Raw genomic sequence first — 27668 nt, forward strand, 5'->3', positions numbered from 1 at the left:
ACCTGCCCATCACATGTAATAACCAGATCCCCTCCAGCTGCTCTCCTTTATGGAAAATTCCACTGCAACTCCGCTGGCCATTTATTTCCATTTACTATGGCAACCCTTACTTTCTCTCTGGGCAGTGTCTCTCCTAACTGGCCATGGGACACTGCCAGGAAGTATCTCTGGTCCAGCCAGCTATGGTATCTGCTGACTGTATCAGCTGGACTCCTCTTTTTTCCTCAGGGCAGCAGGGCTGGTGTAGATAAGAGCCCTGGAGCCAGAAAGACAACAAGGGCCTTCAGCAGTGCTGGCCCAACCCACACTAGAAGAGCAAGGAGAAACAGAAATTCCAGATAATCAAAACACTTACAGGAGAAAAGGCTAGGAAGGACAGACATGGAAATGAAGAGGAAAAGGGGAAACGGACCAAGAATTTTTTAACACATCGATTTTTTTCTGGGGAAAGGTAGATGGAGTCAATAAGCATGTGGACAGATGACATCTTCCCAGGGTCACACTGACACAGGAGAGTTACTAAAGAAGGGTTTTCCAGCTCCCTGAGTGAAAGCACAGACCAGAAAAAGGGGGATTAGTGATGTTAGAGCATTTATGTTGCATAAAGCTGATGTTCCTGGTTATACAGAAGAGGCTGTTAAGATCAGCCCGGCTGGCTTGTGCCTCCTGTGTGTTGCCTTCCAGTCCATCATTCTTTCTAATTAGGCACCTCTGACACACAATTAATCCTATTCGCCTTCAGGCTTTTTTATCTTGCCTTCTGCTTTTATCAGACAGGGAATTAGACTCTGTTAGTATGTAAAGTGCACGGCGTGGACCTGGCTTTTTGTGGGGATTTGGAGACTTTCAACAAGGCAGCGTCTAACCCATGATCTTAAAAGTTTCTTATGAGTAATTAATTTATTTCTCTTCTTTTTATAATCACAGTGCTTACTTTGCCTGTGCTCATACAAGCAAAAAGGCAGAGATGTGAGCATGGCACAGAACTTTATTCAAATGCTGCAATACCCAGTTAATCTCAGCTTTCAGTCTGCTCCCCTCAAGGCTCATCAGCCACCATCAGCAGCTTTCTCTTGATCCCACTTTCCCCCTCCCCGTGTCTGCCCCATATCCAAAGCTTTAATTGGAAAGCTCTGGGACAATCCCACAGGAGGTCCAGCTTTGGAAAGCTCTGGGACAATCCCACAGCAGGTCCAGCTTTGGCTTTGGAAAGCTCTGGGACAATCCCAAAGCAGGTCCAGCTTTGGAAAGCTCTGGGACAATCCCACAGCAGGTCCAGCTTTGGCTTTAATTGGAAAGCTCTGGGACAATCCCAAAAAAGGTCCAGCTTTGGCTTTAATTGGAAAGCTCTGGGACAATCCCAAAAGAGGTCCAGCTTTGGCTTTAATTGGAAAGCTCTGGGACAATCCCACAGCAGGTCCAGCTTTGGCTTTGGAAAGCTCTGGGACAATCCCAAAGCAGGTCCAGCTTTGGCTTTAATGGGAAAGCTCTGGGACAATCCCAAAAAAGGTCCAGCTTTAGGCTTTGGAAAGCTCTGAGACAATCCCAAAGCAGGTCAAGCTTTGGAAAGCTCTAGGACAATCCCACAGCAGGTCCAGCTTTGGAAAGCTCTGGGACAAACCCAAAAAAGGTCCAGCTTTGGCTTTGGAAAGCTCTGGGACAATCCCAGAGGAGTTCCAGCTTTAGGCTCCATTTCTCCTCTGCTGGGACAGGGAGGAGAAAACCTGACTAAAACCCCCTGAATGGAGACAAGGAGGGGCAGGTTTTCCCCCCTCCGATTACGGTCAAAGAAACAGATTCAAGCTGGGGAGAAAAACAAAACAGCAACAAAACAAACAAACAACAACAAAAAAAAAAAAACACGAAAAAAAAAAAACCAAACCAAATAAATCGATTTAATTGGTCGGAAGAGAAGAAAGAGGGAACAAAGCCCAGTCTTCCCGCCCGCTCCTTGGCGGGCTCGGCGCTTCCCCTCAGAGCCCGCCCGGAACCTTCGGGATCGCCTCAACAGGGCGGGAATCGGCGGGTCTTTCCTCCTCAGGGGGCGGTCTCCTCACAGAATTCCCTCCCTCCTCGCCGGGTCCCTCCTATGGGGGAAAGTCCTTCAGGAACCGTCCGACATGAGGCCCGCCCGGAGGAAACGTCGCTGAGGGGGAAATGGCGCCGGGGCAGCTTCCAGCAGCTCCTGGAGGGAGTCAGCCCTGGGGCTCTTCCAGCGGCTGGAAACGTCCACAGACACCTGTCACATCCTCCCAGGAAATATCCTCCGGCTTTAATCCACCCCAGGACTGAGGTGGTCTGCGAACCAGCTCTCCCCAGCCCCGCTCTTTGCTGGGTGTCTCCTCAGGGGAGACATTTTGTGACCCTGCGGCCGGGATGGGCTCCCTCCAGTCGAAAGGCTGATTCCTCTTGTCCCTGGGAAGTTAACAAGGTAAACCGAACAAAACACCCACTCGGCTCAAATGAGTTGCCAGCAGAAGCAGCAGTGGCCACCAACACCAGCGGTTTCATCGCTGTCAAGGTTCCCTGCAGCCTAGAAGCGATCCCCAGACCCAGATGAAGAAGGTTTGGCTCTACCCAGAGTGGGATCTGCCTGCTGTTTCTCATACGTATTCCTTGGTGTTAAAGTGCTGAATCGCAGGGGCTGCCAAGGCTGAAGGGTTATGAACCACTGAGAAATGAAGCGCTCCGTATTCTGCACAGCTGACTTCAGCCAGTGATGGTCCACGGAAGATAACTGCTCCTCTCTTGGCTCTTGCTCTGCTTAGAGACCAGAAAGACACATTTTCAGGCCACAAGTTCTTTACCAGAAAAGGTGGGGACTGAGACTTCTGGTTGCCTGTGGCTTTTCTGCACTTTTTAATGCCCCGTGAAGGATTAGTCTGCCTCATCTCCAACCAAGAGAAGGAAAAAAGAAAAAAAAACAACATATAGTGCTGGTCATGAACTCATGGCATGAGCTTTTTGGCAATGAAACAAGGTTAAATCTCATTCCTTCTGAGGATTTCTCCATGAGGTGTCTTCCGTGTAACTGAGAACAGTGGAAAGTCCTCCACAAAGGCAAGGTAAGGACAGACTACAGATTAGTTGTAGTGATTACTGAACTCAGTACTTCTCCTTCCCATGGACTAGGTCAGAGTGGGAATCAGGAAGCCCCAACACAGCCCAGTGCCCTTATTCTGGAAACAGGGATACTTTTCCTTCTCCTAGGAATTAATTTCCCTCCCAGGCAAATGTCCCCTTCAAGTCCCTTTTCTCCACCAGCCTAATAAGTTTTCTAATACACTTGCCACTGTGCCTTCAGCCATGTTTTTTGTTGTTGTGCTTGGGAACAGGGATGAGAACATTGCACACATGAGTGTTACACACTTGTTTAGGAAATGGAGAAGCAGGAAAAGGCCTCGCTCTCCCTGTTACCCATTCAGCAAGGGCTGTCTTCCCAGTCATCCCCATTCCCAGCCCTCCTCACAGCCAGCCTGGAGATCAGGCCTGTTAGTCCCTCTTTGTACCACTGTTTATTTGATTCCTGTAAAAAAATTATTAACAAGACACTTCTGACTTAGCAGGTACTGCAGAAAGCAGCACCTTCTTCACAAGCTTCCTGTGCTGCCTTTTATATATCAAACTGAAATGTAATTATCTTCACGGTGCAGGGTGTAAATCAGGGTGTGTGTCAAGGCGATTTCCTTCAGGGTTTTATTTTATTGCGTAATAATATTTGACACAGGGCTTAAAGGTGCTGTTACCTGCCTAATCGCATGAAACAATTTCATGTGCAAACAGCTGGTAAGTGTGAAAACTACCATAAACCAGCTCCAGGCAATGCTCTGCTTCCCTTCTCTAGAAATCCTTCTTGGAAAATAGCCCCTGGCACTGAAGTTTTCCCACCAGAGAAACCAGGCTGGGAGAAAGTGCTTTGCCCTCCCGGTGCCATGTCTCCATGACATGGAGAAATCAGCCTGTTTTCTCATGTGGGTGCCTGTGTGCTCCATGCCTGCCTGGCTTCTCCCATGAAGTGCAGGGGGAAGCAAGAAATCAAGGTCTCCGTCTGTGTGAAGTCCCTCAGGCTGGAAAGGATGAGGTTAATTTGGAAGTGAGGCTGACTGGGTGTATTATCTAAGGGAGGGTACCATTAGTAAGCAGGGCTGTTTCTCCAAGTCTAGTATCTCAGTCAAATAATCTAAGAGGGGATGAGCACACCAAATTCTGCTTCTGAGCTGGCTCTCATGTTGGCTGTCCTCAAAGCATCCCACAAACCAGGGTCTTCTCTTAGGAAGACAAGCTGCTTTGAGCAGGGGTCTGCAACCAGCCATTGCTGGCTCCCTGGAGCCACACGCACTGCCTGCCAGCACCCCGAGCTGGACTGACAGCAGCAAGGATTTCAGGGAATGCTTTGGATGGTGTTACATTAATACCCAACACTTTCGGCTTTCACCCTGCTCAGATACAGATTTTTACATTCAGGCTCTCTCATCATCCAGCTTGTGGATTTGGTGTTCTCAATCCTTATACCTGGGCACGTGCTTCCCTGAATGGTATTTTTTCACTTAGGGATTTTCAGGAACACAGAGAATAATCCAATCCAGATGTGAAACCAATATGCATATATTAAAGGGGGTGACTGTTCCTAGGCAAGAGTGAAGTTGGCAAAGATACACAAAGCTGAGCTCCCCCTCAGCTTTTGCCCAAGGTGCGCTTTGGAAGCAGAGGGAGCACAGCTTTGTGTCTGCTGCACCAAAGCCACGTGTCCCAGGAGAAAAGCAAAGGGAGTGCAGAGCAGAAAGGGAAGATTTGAGCAGCTCTGCTACTCCTTAGTACAAATGGAGGCCTCAGAGTCTGCCTTAGGGAGCGGGTGAAGGAGTGAGAGGCAGAGATGGCGATCTTGGAACAATGGTGGTTATTTATAAGGCTTTTTTTGTGCATTACAAATCATAGCCAGGAGGCATCTGCCCGAGGTCTGAATTAGTCAGAATGGAGTTGGGAGGGGAGGTGGGCAGCTGCCTGAAATCACCAGTCTCCAAGTCAGTATTTCTTTCTCCCCAGGGTAGCTGGCATTGTCAATGATGCTTTAACCTACTTAGGATAATAATCCCTGTAATAAAGACATTTTTAAAAATCTCATAGCCCAAAAGTCTGCGTGGAGGAGTGTGGGAGCTGCTGTGCAGGAAGGCTCTCTGTGTGGCTTGCCAGTGAAGGATGGTGAGCCAGCTATATGCTGTAATTTCTTTAATATACTCCCAGACCACTACTCCCTACAAGGCAAGAGAATTCCTTTCCAGGAAGGGAGTTGGCAGGGACTGTCCTATCCACCCCCCACCAAAAAAAAAAAAAAAAAAAAAGAATTTGCTCCCTGTGGATTAAGGCCTTTCACATCTGGAGCAATATTAGATCATCTAGGTTTCTGATGCATTCTGAAAAATCAAATGCCTCTAATCCTGCCCACCATCTGGCCCAAGCCCCTCGCCAGCTGGTAGGTTCCCTTTTGCACACCCAGCACTCCCTGTGCCAAGATGCACACCCCGGTGTCGCAGGGACCGTAGCTTCAGAGGGCAATGTGTCTGAGGCAGGAGCTGTCACTTCAGGTACCAAGGCAGGCAGAGGTGGTGGCAAAGGTGCTGCAAGGGGCCTCAGGAGCCCTGGGCCAGCTGTGCTGCTGGTTCATCATCCTGACCCCCAGGCAAGTCCCGAAAGTGGGTAAAGATTCCTGAGCTAGCACAAACCGTTCTGGCACTGGGACCAGGAGCAGTAGACTTGGTCAACGCAGCCGCAGTGCTGAGTAAGTCTCCTGGGGCAGCTCTGCTGCTTTGGGATCAAGCTGTAGGAATGTATGGGTGGCTGAGAACCTTAAGCAGGTTTGTGCCAGGGCCATGCTGAGCAGGAAGAGCAAAGTCTACTGGTCTCCCAGCTGTCTGAATTGCACAGAGATCCTTTAGAGGCCATGGATAGAGCTGCCTTTGCTATTTATCTGTTTTGTTCCTACTCCTTGATGCAAAGCCCTTCTCTTTCCCCTCTCCCTCTGCTTTCAAGACTTTAAAGACTTCTTCTGCAGAACGTGGATGTCCAGCAGCCTGTAGCTCACCGTCACACTTCTTAACTCCACTTAATGAGGTGCAGACCTCATTGTTTCTCTGACTCCAGCTTTGATAGGGTCTTGGCTAAATCCTTCCCTGCTCACTCACTTGAGAATATGTGATTGCTGAACTCAGCTCAGTGTGGTGGCTGGCACATTGGCTGGCCAGGCAAGGAGGTGTCGAAACAAGTGGGCTGGAACCTGCTCTCCAGGAGCTTTTCCCCAGGCTCTGGGTAACATGGGGAAACAAGAGCTTTTTTGTGTTTTTACCCAGATAACTGCTTACTGAGAACAGCATGACATGAGTTGTACTGGATGTGCACTGAGCAGCAGGATAGGAGGACAGGGCTGGATGGCAAAGAAAGGCAGCAAGATTGTGTGCATGGCTGTAGTTGGGTAGTCTGGGGAAGGACTGTGGTCTGTGTTGTTTCCTCCATCCGCATGTTTACATGAGCTCCCTGTCCCTCAGCACACCATGAATAGGTTATTGACAGTGCTTCCTGTGTCTCACTTGTGGATTTCTTCCCAGGGTTGCCTCAGTTGGCAAAGTACTAATGTGGAGTTGTCATTCCCTACAAGTGACACTATTGCTGAAGGGATTTACCTCCTTATGTCTGGATACGTGGTCCTTGGGACTTTGCACACAGTGGGTTGGGAAGGACAGGGCTGGCACAGAAGCCAAAAGGCTGTGGGCAAAATCTCCTTCATCTCTGTGTGCTGGGTGAAACTTTTATATACAAAACCATTGTGAAGGCAACGGGCTTTAGGCTGGGACACCAGACAGATGAGGTCCCCTCAGCCAAGATCTGACAGTGGCAGCCCAGCGGCTCTGCCTGGTCTCCTCCCCAGACAGATCATTTCCATACTGAGTAGTGTTTATTCATGAGGGTGCCTGGGGGCCCCAGCAGTGCTCAGAGACTATTACAGAGCTGCACATCCCAGCTGCTCCAACCAGGGAATAAACAGCTGTGAGCAAGAGAGAGATCTGTCAGCGCTGGGGCTGTGGAGCAGCAGTTTGCAGAGCTTCCATGGGATTAATGGAGAGGAAGGTGACTGCATCTGCACGGATGAGCCCTGGGAGGGAATGAGAGCCTGCCTTGAGCATCCTGTGGAACCCTGGCCTGGAGGTACTCTACCTGGCAGCCTGCTTGGTCCCAGAACTGAGCTAGGTTTAGCCAACTGCTGCCTTTCGCAGGCTTCCAGAGGAATGGCTGGATGCTTGTCACAGTCACTGCTCTGGCTGTGGAGAAGGACAGTCTAGCAGGTAGCACAGGACCTGCAGACAGGTCTTGGTGTGTGGTCCCCATGTGGGATGGAGGATGACCTACTGATTCAGACAGGGAAGGAGAAGCCTTCATTTCCATCACTGATGAGGGACGATGAAGTTGAAATTGTTTTCTTACTGTGGAAGGCCACTGAGGAAGAGGTTTCTTTTCAGGCCGTGTGGATGGGAAAGAGAAGCTCTGGGCTAGGCCAGGTAATGATGTCAGCCCTGTATGCAGGGGAAAGAAGAACAGGCAGAGTGCAGTGCATGATAAGCAGTCTCTTTGTGGACACCATGGAGACTGCTCAGGATCATGTAGGGGGTTTTATTCTATCATAGGATGGTTTGGGTGGGAAGGGACCTTAAAGATCATGTAGTTCCAGCCCACCCCAGCATGGACAGGGAAATCATCTAAACCATCTATGAAACAGAACTTGAAAATTGCACTTGCTATTGCTGCTGCAGCCACCACAATCATAGCTGAAGAAATATGCAGCTTGGAGAGCTGTGAGATGCAGCTAAAAATACAGCAGCTCAAAAGGGAAAAGGAGGGAGAGCAGAACTGAGCATGGCCCTGCTGCCAGGGAGGTGTAAAGTGGCTCCCCAGGTCTGGGGAACTTGAGGGGGCTAATCCCCTCTCTGCTCCATCATCTCAGCATTAAAGGAGAGGAATTATCAAGTCCAAAATAAGAGGCAAGAGTAAATATGCCTTTACTTGCATGGTGAGAGAACACTTTTGGGGATCCTGTGTACATCACATTAACACCAACCAAGTACGTAGACAGTTCTCTCTGTAAAAATGTCAACATTTATTGAGTGCTGTATTCCAAGCAGCTGAATCTCATCATTGTCTTTTTGCCTGGGATTTTGGAGGGGAGAGGAGCAGTGTTTGCTTCTAATAATATTTCACAGAGTCACGACTGTGTCAGAAAAGGTGAGATAGGGTGACCCTAGAAATGTCTAGACCAGTGAAGGGATCTTCCACATGCTGTTGCCACCTGAATTTCTTGCAGCCGGAAGGTTTTATATCCAGACTGTGCTCTCAGCTTTGCCATGTGTCTCTCCTCACTCCCTTTCTTTTCCTGCCAGTCACTATAGCTGCTGTGTGAACTGCTGAGCTGCTGTGAGCTGCAGCTGCCCTCCATGGAACCAGTGTACACAGGCTGGTTTGCTAACCAGAAGTTTAGCAAAACTGCCCTTTCCAATGCAAAGGGTTTCTATTTAGTTAAATTTTTATTTCACTGAAATATTCCCAAACAGCTGTATTTGGTGGCTCAGAGAAACCAGGTTTTTCTTCCTTCATTCTCGTGTTCATATCCAAAACTTTACATTTTAAACATATTTCTCTCTGTCCCTAAAGTGATGCTGACTTCTCATTCCTACAGTGTGTTTTAAGTGTTTTATTGAAAGACATGGTCAAACCTGCATCCTGTGTTGGCAACTAGGATTCTAGCTCTGGAAAGCACATTTTATTTTCAATCTGACCCACTGAACACTGATCGCAAGGAACGATTTCTTCTGCTTTCCCATCATCTCTGCAACGCCCTCCTTTCTGTTTGGAGTTTATGGTCACTGCCTCTGGATTGTGTCATTATTTGTCTTTGTTCCATGTTTTAACCTTTGTTAGAGACTCAGCCATTGTGCAATTTCTGTTCAGTGACCTATAATACCCTAATTTAGCTGGCATTTTGATCTTGGATTCCTGGTGTACAATCTACCCGATACAATGCTTCTTTCCCTTTCTCTTTTCGTCCCTTTCCCACTTTTTCATTCCCTCCTACCTTTATAAAGGTCTCCTGTATGTTACACTCCACTCTCCCTCTCCTTAGGTTGTCTTTTGCCCATTCTTTTTCTTTCTTTCTTCCCAATCAGATTCCCCTTCCAGCCCAGCTTCTCTCTCAATCCCTGCACCATGTCATGTCTCTAGAGGTGCTGCAATGAAAGAAGGAATCTGTTCATCTCCTCGGATGAGTCTGATAAGGAAACTGCTCTTCTTCTGGGGCTCGAAATTTCACTAGAGCAAGAAATATTTGTAGATGACATAATGGCCATAAACACAGGCTCTGGGTAGTGATGCTCATCCATCTGCTGAGGACGAGCAGCAAGTGCATGCATGTAGTCTTCACCATCACAAGAGGGAGTTGCTAGTGCTCCTTTGCATTTTGTTACCGCAGGCTGAGACAAAGCAACATCCCGGCCAGCTCCTGGCGCTGGAGCCCTGCTCTGGATCGCCACTTCATAAGTGGAGGGAGGCACCTGGGCAGTGCAGCACATCTTTCCAATCACGTTTCAGGATCCTCTCCCAGCAGAGTCTGGAGGGAGCAAACTCAGCCTTGCTGTGCTCAGCTCGTGCTCCGGCACAGAGTGCCTCTTGGGACAAAGAGCTGGAGCTCTTTTCCTCTCCTGCTTTTCCCAAGATCCCTAGGGGCTGAGATCAACTATGATGTTCGACAGCCATGACAGCATCAGGGCAGTGTTGTTTTGGAGTCTGAATGCTCAGAGCAGAATATCTCCCAGTTCACCTCCCAGTGTCCCCATTGGCTTTGATCCACACTCTGATGTATTCCTTTGTCAGGAGAACCCAGCTGGGAGCTGCTCACAGGGGAACATGCTCACATTCCTGTGGCTGTGGGGACATGAATATTGCAAGGCTTAGGAGACAGCAGGAGAACCGGAAGGGCTGTCTATGCTAATTGCTTCTGCAACAGAATGCCAAACAACATCAGGCTTCTGGTCTCCAATGCAGACCAGTCAGGAGATGCTGGTCTTGCTCAGGCAGCATGGAAAACTCCTTAACTATGGGATAGCACCAGGCCAAGAGGGAGAGGTGGATGGAAACTCAGTGACTTGCTTTCTCAGTCTGGCAGAAGCAAGAGGAGCCAGTTTTGTTCATCTTCTGCAACATGGCCTGAGATCTGCTGGGCAATTGCTGAAGATAAAAGTGTGTGGAGTCCTCAAATTATGATAGCTGTCTGCTTGTCTTTGTACAGTTAGGACCATGGTCACCAATCCTAACGGGACAGCAGCCCTCTACATGCCCATGGAGGCTTTACCAAGGATCTGTACAGCCCTAGTGTTCCTCCCCAACTTGCATCCAGGCAGCCTGTTAAAATAACAAACCTGGGGAGTCCCATTTAGCTGTGGTGCCAGCCCAGGACAGCTGCAGTTCTGCAGGAACTACGTTTTGTCCAGCATGCACACACCCTGAGGAAGGATGTACACAGAAAAAAAGCTTGGTGACTCTTTTGGCAGCTCCTGATCTCTCCTTTTCTATCACCATGCTGGCATTGTAACGAGAACATGAAAGAAGAAGATAACACTGAAGGGAGGAAAATCAGGCCTGCTTTTCTGTCTCTCTCTCCTGTTTAGAAGGAAAGGCAAATGCACACAGGCCTATCAGATCTGTCAGCATGACAACTGGCAATGGGAGGGAAGGGGGAGTGTTCTTGTACAAACCATTCTGCTTGGCCAGCTCCTCTTGCTGGCTCATGGAAGGAGAGAGAAAACAGAGGGAAATCGAGATGTGGGTGTTCAACAGGGAGCCAGAGACATTTGTTATCAAAATGGAAATGTGCCTCTTTGTTGATGAAGGTGTGTATCTGCTTCCCATTGTCTCTCGTGCCAGCCCAGTGAAAGGCTCCTTTGATGGCTCCGTGTTTGTGCACCAGCTATGAAATTGCTTTAGGAGACAAAGGGAGCGTGTGCTTATTGGTAATGAAAAGGAGGTAAGGGCCACGTTTCCCTAACCCCAGCTCACCACACAAGTGCAATTTCCCTGGGAGCAGCTGTCAAAGGCTTGCAGAGAAAATTGGAAGGCTGAGCCTGGGTGGGGGACCGGTGCTGAACAGGGAGAGTTGCTGCTCTTTTGAGGGGCTGATGTAGCCATCTGCTCAGCTTTAATGGGCCTGCTCCAGTCCAAGCCTCCTGGGCCACTCGTTCCCTCCTCCCCAGTACAGTGGCTTCCTTTAGCAGTGAGGACAGGGCAGGGGACACACAGTGTCATGTTAGGCCACTGTCCAGGCACTGAGTTGGGATCTTCCCTGCCTGGGAAAAGGAGAGGAGGAATCTATAGCTGAAAGAGCCTGAGGGCTGTACGTTCTCTGCCCTTTCCACTCACCCTACTGATCACGAGTGATATTAACTGGGAGAGCACCAGGGCTAGAGATGCATCGTTCCCACACCCAGTCTCTTGCACACATCTCCAAGCCCACCTGTGTTGCATAATGCTCACACCAGCCCTGGCACCTCCACTGCCCACCCTACTTTTCCCCTTTCGTTCTATTCCACTCCTCTCTCACCCACAGCTGGGCCCAGGTGTGGGTGTGTGTGTGCAAATCCTGTATCACCTCACACACACACACTTGCTCATTAACTAATAGTGGCCTTACTAGGAATGTGTTCCTTTCTTCACCTTTCCTTCCTCAGATGGGAAGCTTAATCGCACGGTCGTGCTCAGCCAGGCTGGCTCCTTTATCTGTGCAATAAAGAAATGCTTTATGGCAGATAGATGCCTCAGCCCGAGCTGTCAATTTCACACGGGGCCTTATCAGTGCTCACACATGGTGTAAGGCTGCTGGAAATTAGACCTGGGGTTCACATGTCTAACAAGCAAGGTTAAATGCTTTCCCCCACACACTTTTCCTCTTGACTGCTCCTTCTTCGCCCCCCCCTCCCCAGTTACAACACTGACAATGGCTTTCAAAGGATAGTCTTGCCTGGCTCTTGGTAAAAGATGTTAATTTATCGTAGTCTGTTCTTTATTTGACTATTGGTTTATTAAAACTGCCCGAGGTGATAGTATTTATCCTAGCACAAATCCTCTGCTCTCTCCTTTCATCCGTTACCAGCTCTACTGGCAAGACAAAGTGGCTGCAGCTTGTTTGGGGGATCATTGAACTCACCCACACCCTGAAGAGCTCTCTGTAGCGTGTCCAAAGTCCTCAACCCTGCTCCAACGGGCACCTCCTGTCCCACGAGTCCCCTAGAATTTGAGCCCTCTTCAAACCTGCTCTCTCCTGCTCTGCAGCAGCATTCCTTCAGTCCTGAAAATAAAGTGCCCAGCTCCCTAATCCTGAGTTTTGCTGGAAGCCACCACAGGTATACTATTGCTGTCGAACTGCAGGAAAAGATGTGACCAATTTTTCTCAGGCCATCCACACAGCAAGGAAGTCTTATTTGTATGCAGAGAGCCATGCCTCCTGTGTTTGCACTCCAGGATGGAGTTATTACAGCTGGAAGCACTGCCTGCTGCAGCCCCAGCCCTAGGGAAGCTACATCCAGCCTTGCCTCTTCCCCATAACTCTGCCACCCCCTGCAAAGCATCATACCCCCCTCATCCCTCTCAGCAGCTGCAAGTGCTTCCTCCCCTTCTCCTGCTCTGCCCTCCAGCTCAGCCACAAAGGTACAGGAATATTTTTACAGTGTCAGTAGCTTGTTATAGACTGCAGTGCCTGCCACATAAAAGTCAGCAGCAACATAGAGGAGCGATTAATGGTAATAGTTGACATTTTATACAGTGCCTTCCAGACTAAGTGTTGCAGGGCACTTAGCAGTTTGCATCAAAATAGAGCCCCTTCTTTCCTACAGAGACAGAAAAGTAGGCCCCTGGGGAGTCCAACATGAAAGCTGGGTTAATGGCATGTGGCCCTCTGGATGGGCAAGCAGAGGAGTATGTTGATTCCCTTCCTTCTGAACTGGAACAGAGCACCCAGATCATTCAAACAGCTTTAAAAATCCTCACTTGCATGTCTAAGAATGATCCAGTTCCAGTGGTGGGTTGCTTTTTTAAGACACTGCTGTTGTAATTCCTGGAGGCTCTGGGGAAAGGCTCAGGCAGATTTACATTTGGCTGAGGGGAGAAGTAGCCCCTTACAACAGTGCTGGTCCTCCCACTGGGACTCCAGGGGACAGGACAGAAAAGAGGTGGAAGCCTTCCAAGATCTGCTGAATTCCCTCCTCTTCTCTCCTTTTGAAAAGAAAGCCACCTTCAGCACTGGTAATTGATGCAGGGCAAGGCATCTGGGACTTGAAATAAGGCAGGATTCATCCATCCTGGGCAATCTGCATATAACCAAGGCTAATGTCTCCCACACCTAGTGATGCTTTTGAAACATCTTCTGAGCCCTCTCTCAGATGAACCATCATTTCATTTTCTCCCTTTCTGTCTTAGGGATGGGAGGGACCTCAGGAGAACATCACATCCCTCCCTCTTTCACTGAAGCAGAATCACATCTGTCTAAAACATCCTTGCCAGATGCTGGTGGAGCTCACCTTTACAAGCTTCTGAGGGGGGAGATTCAATGGCTCTCCTGGAGGACTTGTTCTCATGCTTCACTCCTCTCACAATTAGAAAGCTTTTCCTTAATCCTCACCTGAACTGTCTTGTTGCATTTTTCCCCTCCCACTCATTACACATAACTAATGAACCAAGCAGTTTTCCTGCCTCCCTTGCTCAGTAAGAACTTCTGACATGAGCCATAGGGAATGAGCCCCACCCAGAACTAATTTTTTTGTTCCCAAACAAGAGGTACTTGAGATTAAGGCCTGAGACCTGGTGAAAATTTATTTGCACGAGTAAGAAGCATTTATGCAATATCTTGATTATAAACCAGCGCTCCAGGATTCGTACTCCCACAATGAATGTGGTGCCTCAGGGCAGTAAGCTCCTGACTCACATGTCACTGTTACAGGCAGAGATGGTTGAATAATACATCAATAATCCTACAAATTTGGCTTCTATTCCTGTCTGTGAGCTCTCGACATGAAGATGTCTCTCCCAGAATCTGCTCATTAGGTGAGGTTACTCATAAAAAAGGCAGATAGACTCCAGGTGTGAAATCTTGGTCTTAGTGGAAGTTTTGAATTCTCTGCAGGAATTAGTTGCAGAAATTCAGGACTGAGAATGGGAGCTGGTTTGGATTGGCTGTGCTGCTCACATGGCTTCATGTCTGCCTCCTGAGCAGCTGAACTCAACCCCTGGAATGAGTTTCCAGGGTGACTAAGAATATCACATTTGATTTCCATTAATGTGCTATAACATTGCTTAAAATTCACTTCTCTCAGTCAGACTGATCTATCTCTCTCTCTCTATCTGTCTATCTGTATAATTTTATTTCTGGAACAGCCATCACTGCACCATCTAATTATTAATTCGTTCACTAGAATGTTTGCTGCAAGCTCACATCAAAGGCACGTCGATACAACTAGAGTTGAAAAATGAAAACAGATATTGCCTGAAATCTGCTGGCCAAGACATTTCCCTACATCTCATCCCAGTTTTCCAGGGCCTTTTAAACTGCTGAAGGACATTTGCAAACCCAGAAAGGGGTGGAGGAGAAGGAGAGATGAAAATCAAATTTGCTCAGGGGTGACAAAGTTCCACTAGAAATGGCAAAATCGGATATAAGGGAGAAGAGTGTGATTAATATTTGTATTATAGAAGAATCTGGGAGACTCCAAGACAAGTGTCAGGACACAAGCAGCCAAGAGAAAGACTGGAAAGGCTCAACAGCAGCTTCCTGGTAGGCAAGAGGTGGTGATAATACTTTGAGACAAGGCACAAAGAAAGGGATAAGTCACACCTGGAGCAACATAAAAGAAACCAGTACAGAGAAGGGATAACTGGGATGGTTTAGGGAATGACAAGCCTCAAAGAGAAGGGACCGGTGTTTTTGTCTAACAAAAGTGGAGGCTGAAAAGGGAGGGAAAAGCTGAAAAGGGAGGGAAAAGCAGAGCATGTTGCTGTCGGCAAGCGATGCATGAATGAGTCAGTCTCCCCTCACCCTGGCTCCTCACTGTCCCCACAGGGTGACAATTCACGTGGGTGGATAAATATAAATAAAGGGAAGGAAGCTGAAGCATTTTGATGACTCATGCAATATTCATTTAGAATTAATTTGTACATGATTCTATAAAAAAGATACATTCCATAAGATTGTTTTTGTGAGCTCTAATTTGCTGCTGGCAAGGAGCAGCGGCGTTTGGGTCTTTTATGGGTATTAGTTCCATAGTGTATAGAAGGAGGCAGAGGAATTCTAATTATGATTCACTGAGCCACATTGTGGGTATGTTTTAAAGCCACTTAATTAGTGTAGAAATATACAGCTGTAATTATCCTGAAATATGGCCTAATTAACCTATGGAAAACCCATATACACGGCTCAGGAAACTTGGAAGCATTAGTACTCTATTAATATACCAGAGCTGACAGCCCATCATGCTGCTGATTGGGAACAGGAAGGCAGAGTCCTTAAGCATGATCTCCCATTGAGAATAGCTACCTGTGGAAGGCAAGGTCTGGCCTTCCCCCATCCTGGGAGGGCCTTCTGTCCTACACCGTTCTCACTCTCTGCAACCCTCACCTCAGGAAATGCACAGGAAACCTCAGCCACTTCAGCCAAGCTCTGTCATTTCCCCCTCTCTGGAACTAGAAATGATTAAATGCTGCAACAAACAGTTCTCTGGTGGATGGATTCCCAGCCCTGGAGCATGAAGTAGATGATCAGGGAGATAACCAAAACGTGGCTAGAGCAAAACAGGTGATGACAAAGGTCTCCTGTTTATTTATGGGTGTTAAAGCTGATAAAGCCAGGAAGAACCCATTATCACTTCAAAGACACCTTGATGTCATAGGGTTTTCCAAACCATCTCACAGTCCCAAAAAAGCAGGCTTGCATTTTTCCCTCAGAACATTGCAGATAGGAGCCTTTACAAAGCAGAACAGCAAATTAATGTCCTGTCCCTCAAACACATCACTTTCTAGATGAGGAAACTGAGGCACACACCCAGGAATTAAATTCCCTGTCTATGCTTTCCGCATGCCCTGCTCTAACAGTCTAACATGCTGCTGCTTAGCTGGGAAAGCATCCTGATTTTAATAGAGCTTCATCTTTCAGGCATTTATTTCCACTTGAACTAAAGAAGCAGCAGAAAGCCAGTTTATGAACTGGTAGGGAGGGGTGATGGGGGCTGAAAGGAGGGAGGTGGGGAGAGAAGACAGGAAGGAGGCAGCTGGTGTGAAGTTCTTTAGGCAGAGCACATAACCAAATATTCAAGCAGTGTCTTCATCCTTTGGTGATCAAAGCAACAGAAATTGAATCCGGCTGTAATCATCCACAAGGTAGTTTGCTTAAAATTCCCCTAATTATGGAAGTGCAGAAAATTACTGCTCCATGATGCACTGAATAAGAAACTGAAGGCTTCCACAACCCAACTAATGCCACTGCAACTTAAAGAGAAAGGACAAGGGAGGTTCAGAGAAAAGCAGAGACAAAGAAATGCATGTGAAAGTGGCAGGATGTGTGGGCAGGGGGCCAGGCAGGGGAGGAGAAGACCAAAAAGAAAGGTAATTGTCTCTCTCCCACTGTCTGGGAGGCCACCAGTTTTGGAGATCTGTGAGCTACAGAGAGCACTAGGAGAAATGCAGGCCTTACTAAACTGGCCTTTCCATTTTGCCAGCAATTCTGCTTTTTGCAGCTGGCTGTCCTTTGCCATCACAGTCACCAACTCCAGCAGTAACATGAGAGAGTTGTTTTAACCTGAATATGAGAAAGTACTTGTTGACTCTGAGGGTACCAGAGCCCTGGGCCCAGGGAGGCTGTGGAGTCTCCATCCCTGGAGACATTCCAAACCTGGACATGTTCCTGTGGGATCTGCTTTAGGGGATCCTGCGCTGGCAGGGGGGTTGGACTAGGTGATCTCCAGAGGTCCCTTCCAACCTCCACCAATCTGGGATTCTAGGATTCTGGAATTCTGTCTGCCTTCCCGAGGCATCCCCAGAGCCCAACCAGCCTGCCAGCAGCCATGGGGCTCGAGTCTGTCTTTGCACACATCCTGGCCTCTGTTAGAATTGAGGTGTCTGCACCTGGTGATAACATGGGACATTAGTCTGCTGATGACTTTGCATAGCAAGAGAATTGCAATTAACATGATGATCCTTTCATGTGTTTGAGCACGTTGGTATGGGTCATGAAGTCCGTGTAGCAAAATGATCCAAAGGGAGTTATTTGTCTAGCTGTAAAGGGGCTGTGTTCTGCAGGAGCAAGAACTCCCTGCAGCATCTTTTCAGGGTCCTTAAACACACAAAGTAAGTCAAGTATTAACCACATGAGAACTGCTCTTCTGAAAGAGGATCAGGGGTTTACCAGGATGCAAAGATCTGCAATGGAGCAGAGTCTGCATGTCTAAAATTACCTGTCCTCCCTTTTTACACTTGAGATGTAATAGGCATGGTCAGTGTCTCTTCTCTGTGTGTCTCATGGTAAAGCCAGATGAACACAGACTTTTAAAGACTCTCATCACACAGTGTGAACTATTTTCCTATTTGTTTAGACTAGGTTGGTTTTTTTCCTCCCAAAGATGTGTGTGTCATAGTCAGCTTCCAAGAGAGTTTGTACCTTGTTTTGCGTAACTTTAAATCATTCCATTAATGACAAAAAAAGCCAAGCCATTATAAAACAAATATACAAAATATGAACAGCTAATCTTTCCCTTATATTGCAAGGATTAAATAAACAGAATTCTCAACAAAAAGGATTCCAGACACGTTGGGCTGCCATTGAATTTAGTAGATGAACTGTTAATTTACATATTCCCAAAATGCAATAGGGTGACACTTGAAATTAAAAACTGATGATACAAATGGCATTTAAAGTCCATTTAATATTATTTGTTAGATTTTCACTGACAAAACTGTCATACGTATAGCAGATCCTATTGCTAGAGAAAGAAGAGGGGGAAAAAAAGCAATTGAAATCAAAACCCGCCCCAACACTGAAGGGTCTATTAAGGCAGATGAGAATTTGCAATATCGTATCATCCTAACAGGAGGTTTTCTAAATGGAAATGTAAACTGTAGAGGATTTGAAATGTTAATTTATACCAATAACTAGTTTTATAAACAGACTTGACTGTGTTTCTCCCAGAGACAATAGGAGCCTGTTTCCCTGGGGGATTGGAAGTACCCAGACAGCAGCAGTTGTCTTGTTGAATAACAAACCTGCAGCCACCCTGCACTAGGCTGAAGGAGTGCAGTGGAATGGATAGTGCAGTGCAGGGTCTGACTGCACCGTGGGTTTGTCTCTGGCCCTGCTTTTTGCTTCCCCTGTGACTCTGGGGATGGCCCTTTCCTACGCTTTTCTGACCTGCAGGTCTTGTTTCCCATGGGTCTGTGTGGCACCATTCCCAGGAAAAGTCCAGGTTCAGACTTATCTTGCTCCTATAATAATTTTCTCAACCCTTTGATCCTGCTGCAGCAGCAAATTCTCTTTCTCTCTGATTTAATGCCTGGCATGAGATCTCATTCATTGTAAGGAGTCTCATCCTGCAGGGATTGCTGCTGGCTTTCCCAAAAAATCCTCATGGGACTCTGGATCCTAAAACCCAGGCAGATTGTGACTCTTTCTGCCAGCCAGTGATAGGGAGCTAGTGACCCCCACACTGATGTAGGAGCTGGCTTCCAAAGGGAAGTTTTCCCTTGGACAGAAGCTTGGAAAATTAGATCCCACTGACCAGAAAGATGCAGAGTTTCACTCTGTGAGTCACAAAGTGAAGCATCCTGATGTTAATGACAGATAGCTCACCTACCCTCTAAAAGAAGCTAGATATTTGGATTTCTTTTTGGTTTGTTTATTTATTTCCCCCTTACATGAATACAGAAGGAAAGCATTGCAGGTGAAATGGTGCATGGAAATTAATCTGGTTCATAGTCCTCATAAATATTAACAGGCTGGTAAATATGTAACCTTGTTTCTTTTCCCCTCTGGTCTCATCTCTTCCAAGTTATTTTCACCACGGAAGGTCAAGTAGTTGGGGTGATTGTGTTGGTAAATCAGACCGTGGCAAAAGGGAAGGTTTTCATCCAGACCCTGCTTTTCTCCTCCCCTTCCACCACAGCTCAAAGCACCAGCCTCCAGTCCCTCCTGCCAGAAAAAAAAACTAACAGACTTGCTTTCTTTGAGCATCTGTCTGTTCTCTCCCCTTCCAACAATTTTACCAGATAAACAACCAAGCAGGAAACTAATAGACACTTTTTATTTGCACTGTAATAGAGTGTGTGCATGCGGGGGGAAATAGTGGAGGAAAACTTTATCTGCAGATTAAAACAACAGGCCTTGTCTCTAATGAATTTGTTTGGGGCCTTGGAGGACAGTGACACATGGCTTCAGCTAGATGAGAGCTTTGTGCCAGGGGAGTGACTTGAGTGAAAAGGGCTCTGTGGCATGAAGTGCAGAAGTGGGTTTATAGCACTAGGATTTATCTGTGACTCCGAGCACTCACAATATTACTAATATGATTACTGGAAAAGCAAATGGATGGAACCATTAGGCCACACAACCCCTCAGAGTCTGACTGCTCAGGCAGTGGAAGCACTGAGTGGGACCAGGGGGAGATAGGGACAGGGAAAGGTCAGTGCTCCTCCCTGAGCTACAAAGGAGGGGAGAGAAACAAGACCTTCTCCTTGGTGAGGAAAGGGTCTGATGAGCCCCTCCAACCTGCAGGGGCTTAGGGGTGAGCAGCTGTGGACAGCACCCTGTTCCTCTGCTTAACCCTGCTGTCTGCAGAGCATGGCTGTGTCACTTCAAACCTCTGCTGCACAAAACTGCTGTGGCTGGAGAAACTTGCAGGGTTTCCATGTCATACCAAGATTCTGGGTCACAGGGAGACATTCTCCTTACATGGTCCCTGTCAACGAGCAGGGAGCAGAATCCTGCAGCACCCCCAGCCAGGACACAAGTGCCCACAGCCCCTGGGGAGAGAAGAGCCTGTCCTGATGCTGTGCTAGGTGTGCCCCTTTGGCAACTACTGGTGTCAGGGGAAGGGAATCAGCATGACAGAGAGCTTGTTGTCACTTGTCCCCAGGCCACAGCTGTCCCAAGCTGAGCCAGTGCTTTCTTTAAGACTAAATCCATGCCTCAAACTGCAAGCTGTTTGGAGTTCCCCTCACTCCACACACCTCTCTGCTTTTGCCCATCTGTGCCTCTCTGCAACATGGAGCAAGAAAAAAAAAAAAAGCATTTCAAGAAGAGGAATGTCTTTTCCAAGGCACTCTGCCTCCTCAGATGGCCCAGGGCTGATGCAGTCAGAGAACTGGCAGCTGGGCTTGCTTATTGAACAAGGCAAACCCTCTGCCAGTGAGTCTGAGTTGCCTCCTGTCACACACAGACAAGAACAGAAAGATGTGTCACATCACTGTATGGGATTTCACTGTCAGACAGCAGATACAGGCTGGGCTGGTCCTCTTGCAGCAGAAAGTGAACACCACAGAGGTGCAGATTGCAGGGCCCCTTCCCCTAAACTCCTTAGCCCTCATCCTGCTTTGTTACTTGTGCAGAAACCCCTTCTAGTGCCTCTAAAGACATTTGTCCTTCCAGTAGTGACACCAAGGCTGTGATGCTAACAAGTGGCATGAGACTAGCCAAAAGATCTGAAGGAGCAGGCTCCACTTCACTTCTTCCTTTCAATTCCAGGTGTCCTCCACACCAAGCACCAGCAGAAAAACACCTTTTTGGTTCATGAGCCAGAAGAGAGAGAAGAGAGGTAGAGAGAGAGTAACATACAGAGCCACACACTGCTCAGGAAAGGACTCTTTCTCTAGTTTAACACTTGTGCCCTGCTGGGTTTTATTTCATGTGTCCATATTTTTCCATCCAACAGTGCAAATGCTGTAGGTTTCAAAGCAGTCATGCCATTTTCTGTTAGCTGATCTTTTCATGCCTACATTTATGAAAGATGGCACCCTGTATTTTTATGTTTACATGGATCATTGCTGAATTGGAAGTTACTCTGCTTTCATGAAAGGATTCCTCCCTTTCTGGCAGAGAAAATAGTTTGTTTTCAAATCTAGACTAAGCGAAAGATCATGTGGCCATGAAGAAAATCTTGAATCAGTTCCAACTGGTGAATATCACAAAGGCAGATTTGTACCAAAACCTCTAACACTTGCAGTTTCAGATATTTTCAGCAGGGAAAACCCTCAGCTTGGCAAAAATTCACAGAGAAGACACATTTCTTTGGCTTGAGTTTTCCCAAAAGACAAAATTGTGAATCACATACAAAAGGAGAAGAAAAAAAAAGCTGCTGAGACTTTATACAACATTGCCATATTTACATCCTTGAGCAGCTTCCTTGAAGAGCAGCCATCACTGGAGGGGAGCAGAGCAGAGAGGCAGAAGTCTGCAGAAATATGTCAGGTGAGGATGCAGATGGGTCCTTGGAAAGTTATTCAAAATGAGGGAAGTAGAGGAGGCAGAGGAAAATGGTGGCAGAGTTGGACTGTGGCCCTAATTCTTGTCCAAGCTACTGTGAGTAATCAGATACTGGAGATAACATCTCTCTGAAATCAAATCTCTCCTCTTCCTTAGTGGGTTCCAGAGCCCAGCAGCTGTCCTGTGCTTCCCCCTGTGTGAGACAACTTCAATCCAACCCCTTCATGCTCCCATATTTCTTTTCATCACTCTTGGGCAATCCATTCCCTTTCTGTGCTGAAGCTGTCAGGCCTCTTCAGAAGTGTGGAGCTTGGGCAGTAATTGTTCTGTAGCAGACTGACATCTCCAGAGAGGCAGCTCGGGTCTCAGCAACAGAAAATCCAGAGGAAAAGCTGGGAAGCTATTAATGTTTAACACACAGGGAAGCTGCTGTCTGTCAGATGCTCCAATCACCCTGAACTTGGCAGGCAAAACGTGTTAGCACATCTGAAGCTGCTGAAGGGTTTTATCAGCCTCACAGGACAAGGCAGACCCATCTCTCCTGCTGCTGTGTGTCCAGCATAGACAGCAGGAAGGAGACCCTACAGAATGGACCTGTAGCTTTGACACATCAGCTCCCAGCAGCCTCAGGGGAGGACTGAGTTTGCATGGGGAGTTGGAGAGAAAACCACCTGCTGCTGAAATAGCCATGGGACAACTGGAGGAGTCTGAAGGGGCACCTAGTCCCTTTCAGACAGCATGAGCTGCAATGCTGAAGGACCAGCACACCTGCTCTTTTCAGGAGTAGCTCAGAGCTATTCTGCCTGGCTCAGAAGAAGGTCTGGCATGGGACGTAAAGCCTGGGCCTTCTGAGGAGAACCCAGCCTGGAAGAAATATAAAAAACTTAAAAAAACAGATGAAAAGGCCCTCCTGCATTATCCTTGTTTTGACTGCTTAGCCTCAGTCACATACTGAGCTTTCAGGCTTTTTTATTTATTTCTGACCCCATTAAGTTTCCCATGGAGGAATAGTTTTTCCAACCCCTGAAGACCTCAGTTAAGCTTGCTGACAAGAAGTTAGCCTGTATTAGTCGCTCCTGCAGCTCCTTAGATATAATCTGTTGATCCTCAACAATCTTCAAAGTGCAGGTTGAAAACCACTGACCTGTAGCATTTTTGTGTCTCCTACCTCAGCACCTAGCTTAAAACTGCTTCCCAACTCCAGAGGACTGCAAAATGGATCCAGATTCCTGTCTGGTGTTACCTAGCCATGTGTGAAAGTGATTCAGATGAAAAACAGGAGTCAGGAGGCTGAGACCTGGATTTGGTGGTGCTGGTGGCTCTCTCATGAGTGTCTAAATAGCCCCATTTAGCTTTGGAGATGCTGGCTGTGACTGTATCTGAGGAACTTTGTGCTGCTGCACTTCACTGAGGGAGGCCTGAAGGTTGCAGAGCTGTCCTTCCTCTGCAAAGTGTCATAGAATGTAGGATCATAGAATCATAGAATGGTGTGGGTTGAAAGAGAACTTAAAGATCATCTAGATCCAGCTCCCTGCATGGGCAGGGGCACCTCCCACCAGCCCAGGTTGCTCCAAGCCCCATCTAACCTGCCCTTCAATACTGCCAGGGATGGGGCAGCCACAGCTTCCCTGGGCAACCTGGGCCAGGGTCTCCCCACCCTCACACTCCAGAATTCCCTCCTCATGTCTCACCTCAATCTCCCTCTTCCAGTTTTCATCCATTCCCTCTTGTCATCTCCCTCCCTGCCCTTGTCCCAAGTCCCTCCCCAGCTTTCCTGGAGCCCCTTCAGGCACTGGGAGGTGCTCTAAGGTCTCCCTGGAGCCTTCTCTTTTCCAGGCTGAACATCCCAATTCTCCCAGCCTGTGTCCAGAGCAGAGCTGCTCCAGCCTCTAATCATCACCTTCATGGCCTTCTCTGGACTCTCCCCAGGAGCTCGGTGTCCTGACACTGGGGGCTTCAGAATTGGACAAAGTTTTAATAACAAAAAGCCCTGGCAAGAGAGGGTGCAAAATAGAAGGGTCTGGGCAAAGGCTGTGAAGTGCACAAACCTTCCCCCAGCCTGTGCCTCCTCTCTTGGCTCTGCACACACGGATCCCCAGGCAGAAGGAACCATTGATCGGCATGACTAATGGGGACTTTAAGGAGGAAAGTGTGCCAGATCAATATGCAATCCACAGTACATGAATCACTCCAGCTTTTCCAATTTATTCAGCTCCAAATCAAATGAATGAACAAAAGATAAATATATAGCCATGGGGAGGCTGGGGATGGGGGGGGAGAAGGGGAGGCGAGGAAGGCAGGTGGGGAGGCAGACTCTCATAAGGGATAATTAACTAGCTTTTATCATCCTAACAAAGCATTAAGCCAGTAAATCTATGAAAATGGGAATACTCCAGAGAGTCGTTACTGGCATAAAGCAGAGCCTCGGGAGTTCTGCTCCTCTTCTCCAATTTGCTTGGGTTGAGGAGAGGCAAGCAGAGCTGCCTGTGGGACCTGACACAGCCCCTAAGGCCAGCCAGGACTGGGGGTTCCCTGTCTCTCCAGTGGTCAGTTTGTTGGAACTTCACTCTCTCTGCTGCTCTCTCAGACCTCCTGCAGGCTGGGTGGAAGCATCTCCTTGGTGAGAGGTACATAAAAACTGGGATGATGTATTTCAGTAGAGGAGGAACAGGAAAAAAACCTGTATTCTGGGGATGAGCCAGAAAACCCTGTTATTTCCCTTTTTGGTCAACTTGGAAGTTCCTTATGTTCAAGTCAGAATGTTTAGGTTGGCTTTGGTGATTACCCTGTGAATGGTCTACCCTTTTGCTTTGATGCTTTCTGTGGGGTGAGGGCTGTTATTAGATGACAAAATGTGGTTTTAAAATGAGGGATAGTAAGGTTTTGTCTGATGCCAGTAAATGCCAGTTCAGCATTTTACAAAAGAAGGAATTGATTGCTTGAATATGTAGACATGCCACATGGTTTTGTTACCCCTCAGACCTTCACTTTAGGGTTTCATTTGCTATTTCCTCACAAAGAGGAAAATTGCTGAGGGATCACATGTCCCTGCAAGTTCTTTTGCAGCTTTTTCCTCTCTTTTTTGCCCTTCTCTTGACTTCTCCAGGGCAGAGGTTCAACTTCCCTCCCACCTCTTCTCTGGCTGCAATGCTGAGCCAGGGAGGCTCATGGAAGCAGAAACCCACCCTCCTCTCAGCCAGGCTGTGGTGGGACTTTCCCAGAAAAGCAGCAGGACAACATGGCTTAAACCTCCCAGCAGATGAAATTTAGTGCAATAGTCTGTCCCCAGACCTTCCCATCCCCCTGTGCTGTGGGGTTTCTCAGCAAGGAGATCTCTGGCTTTCTAAAAATGAGTGCTGTTCCACTGCTCCAGCCTCTTGATTAATTACTTATACAACAGGATTTGCTCTGCTTATTATCAACTTCATTAACACGATAGTGATGGGGATGGGGAGGCCCTCGAGGAGGGGAGCCAGGCATCTCAGTCAACAAATCTTATTTGTTTTAGTATGGAAATATTTGGACGAAGCTCGTGCTAGCTTCTTCCAGTCTCTTCAAATGTCTTCTGTTCCTTCTTCTCTGTTTCTGTTCTGGCTTCTGGCAGTCCCTCCCCTCACAGCACTGCTTCATCCAGACCTGGTGGTAACCCAACCCCTGTGGCTGCACCTTCATTCCATGGCTCCCACTACTTCTTACACCTTCTGCTCTTCCCCCATGCAACCTCAGCCTCACAGCAGCTCTCCTGGAGAAGGAGAGATTGAGGTGAGACATGAGGAGGAAATTCTGGAGTGTGAGGTGGTGAGACCCTGGCCCAGGTTGCCCAGGGAAGCTGTGGCTGCCCCATCCCTGGCAGTGTTGAAGGGCAGGTTGGATGGGGCTTGGAGCAGCCTGGGCTGGTGGGAGGTGTCCCTGCCCATGCAGGGGGCTGGATCTAGATGATCTTTCAGGTCCCTTCCAACCCAAACCATTCTGTGATCCTATGATTTTATGCCACTCACCATAAGTCTCCTGCCCCTGCTACAGGCAGTTTTCCCACACCTCTGATGAGATGTCCTGCTCAGGAGCACAAGTGACTCCTTCAGAAGAAAGAAATGTAGTTGCAAAGGAGAGGGGGAAGGGAAGAGAAAGAGCAAGAAAAAAACCCACATGTTCTGAAAACTATCGAGTTTTGATTCTGAGCACTCTCTCCCCCCCAGGCCCCCATAGACAGAAAAGTAAGTTTAATTAAAACTGCAATAATTCTTTCACATATTCAGCCAATGGGCCTCCTGGAGCCTTTTTTCTCTGACAAAACCATGTGTGTGATATGGTGCTCCTGTTCCCACCAACAACCACCACTGCAGAGCTATGAGATATGTATTTTCTCACCACAAGGTAGAGAGGCAGCCCCATCCTACAGAGCAGGGACATTGCCAGCCTGGCATGGTGGCATGATGAGAGGGACTCTTCCTAGAAATGGGCACTGGGCTCAGAGCCTGCAGGGTCCCCCACAGCCCCCCACTGCAGACACACCCCTCAGTTTGCTCATGTTGCACAATGCAGAGAGAAAAGAGGATGGGCTGGAAAAGGGATTTTTTTTAACTGACAGTAATCCAGCTGCAATTGAGATAACAAGACCATGTACAGCCAATTGTCACCAGATGACCAGCAGAAATACATTTTAGATTGAGTCAATTCACATTTTACTCCAATAACTTTAGATTGTTCCGTTTTGATTTCAGCTTTGGGGTATTTTAAAGCATAAAAGTTTAAACTTCAAGTGAAATGGTTGGCCTGGTTTGAGCCAGGATGAGGCCAATTTGAACTAAGACTCTTCCAGACTTTGTGCCTTGATTATATGAGGCCAGGGTGCCTTGATAATTTTCAAACTATGTTTTTCCAACCTGGAAAATTCATCATGAATGCTTCCAAAACTTGAATAGTTCTTTTGCAACAAATCAGCACTTTTCAGTGAAGGACAAAAGTACATCTTGGTGAAAAAATTGCCACAGTGTCTGCCTGTCAGAGCCAATCTCATGCTCACCACTCTCCTTCCAGTTCTCTCTTCCCTCTCAATCACCCCTCATTCCCATCCATAGCATGTGAGAGCCTCCCACCCTCTGCTCTACACACACTTTGCTGTGTCTCCAGCTAAAAAGTGAGAGGATTTTGGAGAACTGGCATGTGAAGCACAAGAAAAGCCATTCAGTGCTTTAAAGGCTCAGCCTAAAGTTAGGGGACAATCTCAGGTGTGTCTTCAGGCTGCGAGATCCAGGCTCCCCTCCTGTACAGAAGGGAGTTCTTCCTTTTTCTTCAGCTCAGGGTGTCCCTCACTGTCCTGTGTCCTCTTCTTGGCTCTCCTCTTTACTATTCCTGCTGGAAACTTCTATTGCTGCCCAGCAACATGCCAAGGAGGGAAGAGGGGGCTCTGTTGCCACATCAAGGTTTTTAATTTCCCCATGTGGTGATGGTATCAAGGCCCTGACAGTACTGAACACGTCTTATCTCTCTGCCTGTGGAAAAGCAGTATCAGTTCTGTGGCGTGAAGGGCTGGAGGGAGAACAATGAAGTGTGCATCATTAAACAAGCCACCAGCCCTGTGCTGTACAAGCAGAACAAGAATAATCAGTGATATAGACTTTCAGCATAATTACAGCTCACTAATGAGCACAAAAACCTATATGTAACCTACCCTATAGTGCAGCAGCCCTTGAGATTAGCCTCACACCTTCTTGCTAGAGGGAGACTCCTCCTTTGCCACCTCTGAGCCAGCAGTCCTAATCATGGCACTAGGCTTTGGCAGAGAGAACTGCTGCTGCCCTGCTGGAGCCTGTCCTGCCTGGAGTTAGGGCTGCACCTGAAGATCTCAGCATGCCTGGTGCTTTGGGGCAGCACCCAGCAGTCCCAGCTAGATGGCCATGAAGATGATCCAAGGGCTGGAGCATCTCTGCTCTGGAGACAGTCTGAGAGTTGGGGTGTTCAGCCTGGAGAAGAGAAGGCTCCAGGGAGACCTTAGAGCAGCTTCCAGTGCCTGAAGGGGCTCCAGGAAAGATGGGGAGGGACCTGGGACAAGAGCAGGGAGTGAGAGGACAAGGGGGAATGGAGTAAAACTGGAAGAGGGGAGACTGAGCTGAGACATGAGGAGGAAATT

The 27668-nt window shown here is 47.8% G+C and overlaps 1 long non-coding RNA gene across 5 annotated transcripts in view; it reads left to right on the forward strand.

Moving 5' to 3' along the window:
• Positions 1-2160: 2160 nt before the first annotated feature.
• LOC127393522 (uncharacterized) overlaps positions 2161-27668 on the forward strand; it is a 63968-nt gene continuing 38460 nt past the window's right edge. For all 5 annotated transcript variants that reach the window (XR_007891468.1, XR_007891471.1, XR_007891470.1 and 2 more), the window contains exon 1: positions 2161-3065. This is a non-coding gene — a long non-coding RNA (uncharacterized LOC127393522). The remainder of the gene's footprint in view (positions 3066-27668) is intronic.

This window comes from Apus apus, chromosome 22 (genome assembly GCF_020740795.1).
Source record: "Apus apus isolate bApuApu2 chromosome 22, bApuApu2.pri.cur, whole genome shotgun sequence".
NCBI classification, from domain to species: Eukaryota; Metazoa; Chordata; class Aves; order Apodiformes; family Apodidae; genus Apus; species Apus apus.